The sequence below is a fragment of the Glycine max genome, chromosome 10, assembly GCF_000004515.6.
Source record: "Glycine max cultivar Williams 82 chromosome 10, Glycine_max_v4.0, whole genome shotgun sequence".
Classification (NCBI taxonomy): Eukaryota; Viridiplantae; Streptophyta; class Magnoliopsida; order Fabales; family Fabaceae; genus Glycine; species Glycine max.
Window position 1 is genome coordinate 19,872,934 of NC_038246.2, and position 7,826 is coordinate 19,880,759.

The following is a 7,826-nucleotide window of genomic DNA, read 5'->3' on the forward strand; positions in this document are numbered from 1 at the left end:
ATGTTGGATACTGAGTACCCGAGAACAACTCAAAGACACTGATGAGAATCATGAAACTGGCCAAATACAGGCTAAAGGCCCAAGTGGAGAAGGACGAAGGCCCAAGTGGAGAAGGACAAAGCCCCCGAGTGGAGAAGGATGAAGGCCCAAGTGGAGAAGGATGAAGGCCCAGAGGCAGAGACACTATCAAGACTATTAATTGTTGCTGAAGGCCCAAACTAATTTGAAGGCCCAAGTTAAATAAGTTTTTAGTTATAATTTATTTTTATTGTAATTTTGGCCCAAACTGTTTAAAAGGCCCATGTCTATTTTTATCTTTTTGTTTAGCTACACTATAAGTATGGGTTTTTGTTTTGAAAAAAAAAACTTTTGGCATTTTGATAAAATTTGGTGAGAGTTTATCTCCGGGTTCCTTGTTGAACCAATTATCAGACTTATCAAGGTAATCCTTGTGGCGTCTACCCTGACTTATCTTCCTTCATTGGAAGTGGCGTCTACCCAGACTTATCTTCCTTCACCGGGAAGTGGCGTCATCCAAACCTTCGTAGCCTGTATCAAACGATCCACTCCTACTCAGGTTCACATCATCTGGTATCAGAGCTTCGGCTCTTGATACAGGTTCTATCCTATCCTATCCTATTTTTTTTTCTTTGTAATTTGTCTAGGTTCGTGTTTTTGTCCTTGTTCTGTTATTTGCGTTCTTGTTTACATCTTGTTTCGTTTTTGTTTACGTCTTGTGTTCTGTTATTTGCGTTCTTGTTCTTGTCACGTCCTTGTTCTTGTTTCTTGTGTCTTTCACACTGTGTCAAAAAAAAATTGCAAAAAAAATTTGAAAAAAAAAGTGGGTGTTTGATCTTTGAACACGAAATTGAGGCATTTAGAGGTGTTTTTTTTGAAAGAAAATCGTGGAACAAATCCCCTTATCTAGATTCTCCTCTGAATTCTGAGCGTTTTGATATATAGTGGGCCTCAAACAGACAACCGTAGCAAAAGTTATGAGCATTTGAAGTTTAGTTGTCATATCTGTTATCTTATCTGTTATCCTATCTGTTATCTTATTTGTTATCATATCTGTTATCCAAATTAAATCTAATTTGTTATCCCAAATCTGATCTATTATCCAAATCAAATCAAAAAAATTTATCCAAATCAGATTTGTTATCCAAATCTAATCTGTTATCCAAATCAAATCCAATCTGCTATCCAAATCAAGTCCAAGTTGTTATCCCAAATCAAATCTGTTACTCTGATAATTCTATTGTCTTTCCTTTTATTTTATATTACCTTGTGTGTCTAATTCGGTCTATCTAGGAACTTAAGAGGGAGTGAGTGGTAAAAGGCAAGAGTGAAAACATCACACAAAAGCCTATATTTAGAGCATCAAACACGAGTGAACTACCATTAAAGAGAGAAACACGTGAGAAGAGTGTGGTGAGGTCCTGAATTTTTTTTAATTTACTGCAAAATTCTTTGTTCCTTAATCATGGCAAGAGCTGGTGACAATGGTGGTGTATATCATCAACTGGACGAATCTCAACGCTTATTTCTGGACGCATGGACTACACAAATGCAACGTTTGTTGAACCGTAACAAAGAAAAGCCCTACAGACGAATAGCCAAATCTTCCTCGTTTACTCTTAAACCTCTATCCCCTAGAGAAGTGTGTGATGACCAAATCAGAATGAGAGAAAAGAGAGAACAAGAGAAAGAAAATAGTGAGGCACCACAAAGGAATATGAAAAAGAGTGATACACCCGAGGAAAAGAGTGATACACATGAGAGAAAATTTAATTATTTTGCAGAGGCGAGTGAAGTGAGGAAAGTGTTACCTGCTCATGAACCACTCAATCTACAGTATTGCAAAGACAGTAAAATTTCTACTGATAATTCTAATGAGTTTACTATTTCTATTTCTCCTAGTGTTCAACCATTATTGCAGGAATTTAAAAATGTCTTTCCTAAGGAGATTCCTCATGGACTACCACCTTCAAGAGGCATAGAACATCAAGTTGATGTCCTCCCCGGAGCTTCATTGCCTAACAGGCCAACTTACAAAAGCAATCCCCAAGAGACTCAACGTAAGGATGCACATGCCAAAGTTGAGTATGTGAAAAGATTGTATGACCAAGTGAAGGTGCAAATTGCAAAGAAGAATGAAAGCTATGTCAAGCAAGCCCACAAGAAAAGGAAGGAAGTGGTACTTGAACCCGGTGATGATCCTGAACATTTGAGGACAAATGTTTTCCAAGAAGGAGGGAATGATGAGAATCATGAAACTGGCCAAATACAGGCTAAAGGCCCAAGTGGAGAAGGACGAAGGCCCAAGTGGAGAAGGACAAAGCCCCCGAGTGGAGAAGGATGAAGGCCCAAGTGGAGAAGGATGAAGGCCCAGAGGCAGAGACACTATCAAGACTATTAATTGTTGCTGAAGGCCCAAACTAATTTGAAGGCCCAAGTTAAATAAGTTTTTAGTTATAATTTATTTTTATTGTAATTTTGGCCCAAACTGTTTAAAAGGCCCATGTCTATTTTTATCTTTTTGTTTAGCTACACTATAAGTATGGGTTTTTGTTTTGAAAAAAAAAACTTTTGGCATTTTGATAAAATTTGGTGAGAGTTTATCTCCGGGTTCCTTGTTGAACCAATTATTAGACTTATCAAGGTAATCCTTGTGGCGTCTACCCTGACTTATCTTCCTTCATTGGAAGTGGCGTCTACCCAGTCTTATCTTCCTTCACCGGGAAGTGGCGTCATCCAAACCTTCGTAGCCTGTATCAAACGATCCGCCCCGTAAGATTCACATCAGACACTGAAAAAAATTTCCAACTTGTCACAAATTTCATCTGCGAATTCCCAATCTTCTTCACTTGGAAAACATTTATATTGAGGGTCACATTGCTTTAAATGTTTAAAAGCTTCTTGGTAGGGTAATGCAAAAACAAGCCTTAAAAAAGTTGAGTTCCATCTAGTTATACATTCAAGTGCAAGTTTCTTCCCATAAATAATGCTCAATTGAGTACAAGTATCTTTAAATTTCTCCTCTCTTTTCGGTGTTGCAACCCAAAAAGTAACACTGTCCCTAGTCTTTTCAATAGATTTAGAAATTGTTAACAAGCCATTTTTTGTAGACAACTTTCTATGAACATTCCAGTCCAACAAACACTCTACTAAAACATCACAAATAATCTCAGCAGAATGTGGTGTAGGCACATAAATGAACTTAAAATAATTAAAAATAAATATAACTTATCATCAATCATAACATTTACAAATCCAAGAAAAAAAAGTATATTTAGAATAAAGTTGTTAAAAATGACTTACCCAAGGATGCAATTTTGCAAAGTCCAGTTATCATCAATGTAATAGGTTGTAACATACATATATCTTTTATTCTGATTGCTAGAAGTCCACATATAAGTTGTTACCGCAATAGGACTTTTATTCTTTGCAAGTAACTTCATTTGCTTTGACTTCTCACTTTGATATAACTTCATCATATCACTCTTGATCTATTGCGAGAAACTATTTTGAACAAAGGTTGAAGAGCTTTGTTATATCTTCTAAAACTGATATGTTCAACCATCATGATGGGATATTCATGCAATATAATCATTCTCACTAGTTCTTTCATAGAATCATCTTGATTAAATGAGTAGTTTCCAACTACAACTGATTCAGGTGTATTTCCCGTAGAACTTGTTGATTGCTCCATAGTTTTCAGTATGGATTGCCTTGGACCCCTCACAGTGTGAAGTTTACATGACCTGATATGGCCATGTAAATGCTTGGTACCTTGTTTGGTTTCACCAACAAGTTTCTTATCATAGTACTTGCATATTGCCTTCCATTTCTCATCTATCTTTTGGCTTTTAAAATGAATCCAAGCTTTTGAAGTTAATCCTCTTTTGTTAGGACTTACACATTCCGCCTTCACTGGTTGATCATGAGTTTCTAACTTTTCTTCAATTCCCCGTGTCTCTCTTGATGAACTTGAATGAGGTGTGGGAGTGGGTGGAACTTTAGTATTTGTAGGATTATTAGATGATTGAGCTTCAATCATTTTTAGACAAACTCTAGCAATAAAAATATATATATCTAGTTAATTTATTTATTTTAGATCCTCTAACTAAATTTCCCTTGCCTAATTTCTATCAGTTTATCACCTAAGAAATAAACAATGCATCTATGACCAACATTATGTAGATCCCACAATAGATTCAATCAAGTCTCTATGGCCAGCATTACAGTTACATGAAAATGGAAAAAAGGCATTTAGAAGCATGAGCGAAATACACCTACAAAGACACATCTGGAATACATAATTTAACAAACCAAGTAAGACATATGGATCTATACTATTCCAAAACAATATGATTTGATGGAAGATAAGTATCAGCCAAGAAAACAAAATAAGATTTGTTTGCCTTCTCCTTCTCGGCCCCTAGAAAACCAACCTTCTACAAATACTTCATGAATATAGCTTCCAAAACACAACAAGAAGAAAAATAGAGACAAACAAAACAAATATCTTGCGCTTGCAAAAGAAAACACCCCATTAAATTCAAACTATAATTTTGTGTAACACTTTTTATGCCTATCCATAAGTTTTACAAAAAAACGCATATTGGATTAAGGTACATTAGATTAAATTCCAATACATCCTAGAGCTATTATCTTTTTATGCCTATTCATAAGTTTTATAGAAAAACAAATATTGGATTAAGGTACATTAGATTAGATTCCAATACATCCTAGAGCTATTAAAAATATGGATTCATTTAAAATAAGCCTACATGAGTCTAAAGTTGTTGCAATTAGTCAACCAGGAATCATGATATATAATGCCTTGATCAACCAGTCAACAATATAAATATAAGAGTAGCATAAATATCAAACTGAAATAGATAAAATCAGATAACGAATATATAAAACGCCAGTTGAAAAATATATAAAAAGATTAAAGTGAATTACTAAAAGTCAGATTGACCAAGAGTGTTTGGATTTTTAGTAACTAAAATATCTTATTTATATTATTTGGTAAAAATAATTTAAGAACTTAGTCTAAAGAACATGGTCTAACTTATTCATGGCTAGGAGCCAAGATGTAAGTTAGTTTGAATGTGCTAGGAAATCTTTGGGTGTAATTCATGTAATGATCAAATATACTAGAACTTTTAAGTTACCTATTACAAAGAATATTTGTTGAATTACTAATAACCCTTTCCTCAAAGAATCAAGAATGATTAGTGGAATGTGCAATTTAGAAATTTTTTAGAAGTTATGAAGAAAATGCGCATCGACCTCCCATTTGTAGAGGCTATCTCACATATGTCATCTTATGCCAAACATTTAAAATAAATTTTATCAAAAAAAGGAAAATTGGAAAATTTTGGTATTGTGGGCCTAAATGGAGAGTGTTCCACTATGGTCCTTAGGAAAATTCCCCCTAAGATGAAAGACCCTAATAGATTCACCATTCACTATTTAATAGGAGGCTCTTATTTTGATTAAAGTCTATGCAATTTATGGGCAAGTATAAATTTGATTCCCTATTCTATCTTGTTGATCATTTAGTTGTGTATCCTAAAGGGGTGATTGAAGATGTGTTGGTTAAGGTGGACCATTTTCCTAGTCGATTTTGTAATTTTAATCATGGAGGCAGATAAGGATGTCCCTATTATATTTGGGCGACCTTTCCTTAGTACTTGTGACTCACTTGTTAAGGTAAGGCTTGGTAGACCTACCCTTAGATTAGGGGAGGAGAGAGTGATTTTTAAATTGTCTGATACAATAAAACCACCTGCCTTGTTTTCTTTTTTCAATTTTATTGAGACTACTGATACACTAGATAACTATTAGAGGGTGTATTCCCAAGTGTGGGGAAACAAGACCCTCCAAGCATGAAAATGATTCCAAATGACCCTGGATGGAATAAGAAAAAAGGAGATAGCAACACCATTCAAGCTCTTGGCTATGGAGTGGATGATTATACTAGAGGATCAGTGAAAAAAAGGGAAATCACCTTGTTCGAGGTTTGTTGATTTTCTTCCCTTTTTCATCTGCCAGGCTTGTGACGTTAAAAAAATGGTATCTAGGAGGGAACCCATGACCTGTATCCATTTATTTCCTTTTTTACATTATTTCCTTTCATTTATTAAGTCAAATTGTCTGTTAGTATGAGGGCCATGATCATTTTACCATGACCAATGTATGTTAGCATCAGAATTAACCACGACCGTGATCATTTGACCATGGCCTATGCATTTATCATCAGAATAAAGTATGACTGTGGTAAAATGACCATGGCCCTAGTAGTTAGCATCAGTGTCGGGCACAACCGTAGTAAATTTACCACAACTATGGTAAAAAAAATATTTTTCTTCTTTTCTTTTCTTTTTCTATTGCTTCTTGGCACCACGACTATCATCATCTCATTACAGGCGTGGTGGATTTTCCATAGCTTTGTCATGCAAATGGCTTTTGTCAGGCTGCTGGAGGACCACTTCTTCCACCTCTATCTTAGGGAAGTTTTTTTTTTTCTATTTTCCTTTATTTTTTTAGTTTCATGTTAGGTTGTCTTTTCTTGATTTTTTAGTTTCACGTTAGGCTCTTTTGTTTTTAGTATTTCATTTTTGTTTTCAGCATTTTATTTTAGGTTGTCTTTTATTTTGTTTTATGCATTAAGGGAACTGCATGTATAAAGTGTGGGGAGGGGTATCATCTTTCCCCAACTCTGAGCTTATATGATATATGTGATTTCTTGTATTATTTTGATTCCATCATTGTGTGAAAAATATTCTTAGGTTTAGAATTTGGCATTTCTAGTTATTCCCTTATAAGAAAAATTGGGATTTTCTTCAAGGAACATTAGCATGCATGACTGTGTGTAACACCTTGAATTTTCCTTTTTAATTTATTTTGCTACACTATGCAAAGTTACATTGAGATAGGCTAGACAGTGAAAATTTGTGTTAAGTAATTAATTTTGTATCTATTTGATTTAATTTATTCTATGTATAATCTTAAGTATATAATTTTTGTGCTATATAGATATATTTTTTTTTGTATAAATAATTTTTTTAGCTTAGCTGGCAAAGATATGGAAACTACATGAATGAAAGTTCCATCTGTGACAAGATTGCATAGTAGACTGAGTGGTAGTGTAATTTAGCTCTGTGTGAGGTTTACTCTGGTTAAGCGTAATCCTAGGAAGATTAGCACCATAATCAAAGCATTTAGAATATAATTTACTACTTTTGGTATAAATTAAGAATAGCCATTTTTGGCAAAACTCTACTTAACCTTTTTTGAGAAAAAAAGTTTAAAAGTGAAGCACAACACATTTGGTATTGGATGGCACGACTGCACATAGCTGATCAAGGTCATTCAATGTGTTAAATTTTCTCATTTACTATATCTTACACAAGAATCCAATGGACCATGCTCTAAGTTTCTTCTACAAGTTTCATTGAAACTCCAAAAGCTCACAAAACATGGTCATTCATCCTCTCTTTTACGAGCTGGTCATGAGGGAAGGAGACACCATTTTCATTCTTCTTCCAAGCTTTTCTAAGTGTTCTTGAACCCTTCTTCCATTAAGCTTAGGTAAATGACCTCCATTTTCAATTCTAAGCTTGATTTTCACTTTATTTTCTTGCTCTATTCTCACTTGTAGTTTCAAAATCTTATTGTTGCACTCTTGAAGGTTCGAAACTTGAATCTAAAATTCCTTATTCTTCTTTTATAAATTAATTTTTAGGTATGAAAATGTAGGGTGACAAATAAGATTTAGGAAAAACCGATTTTCAAAGCACCTAGAAAATCCA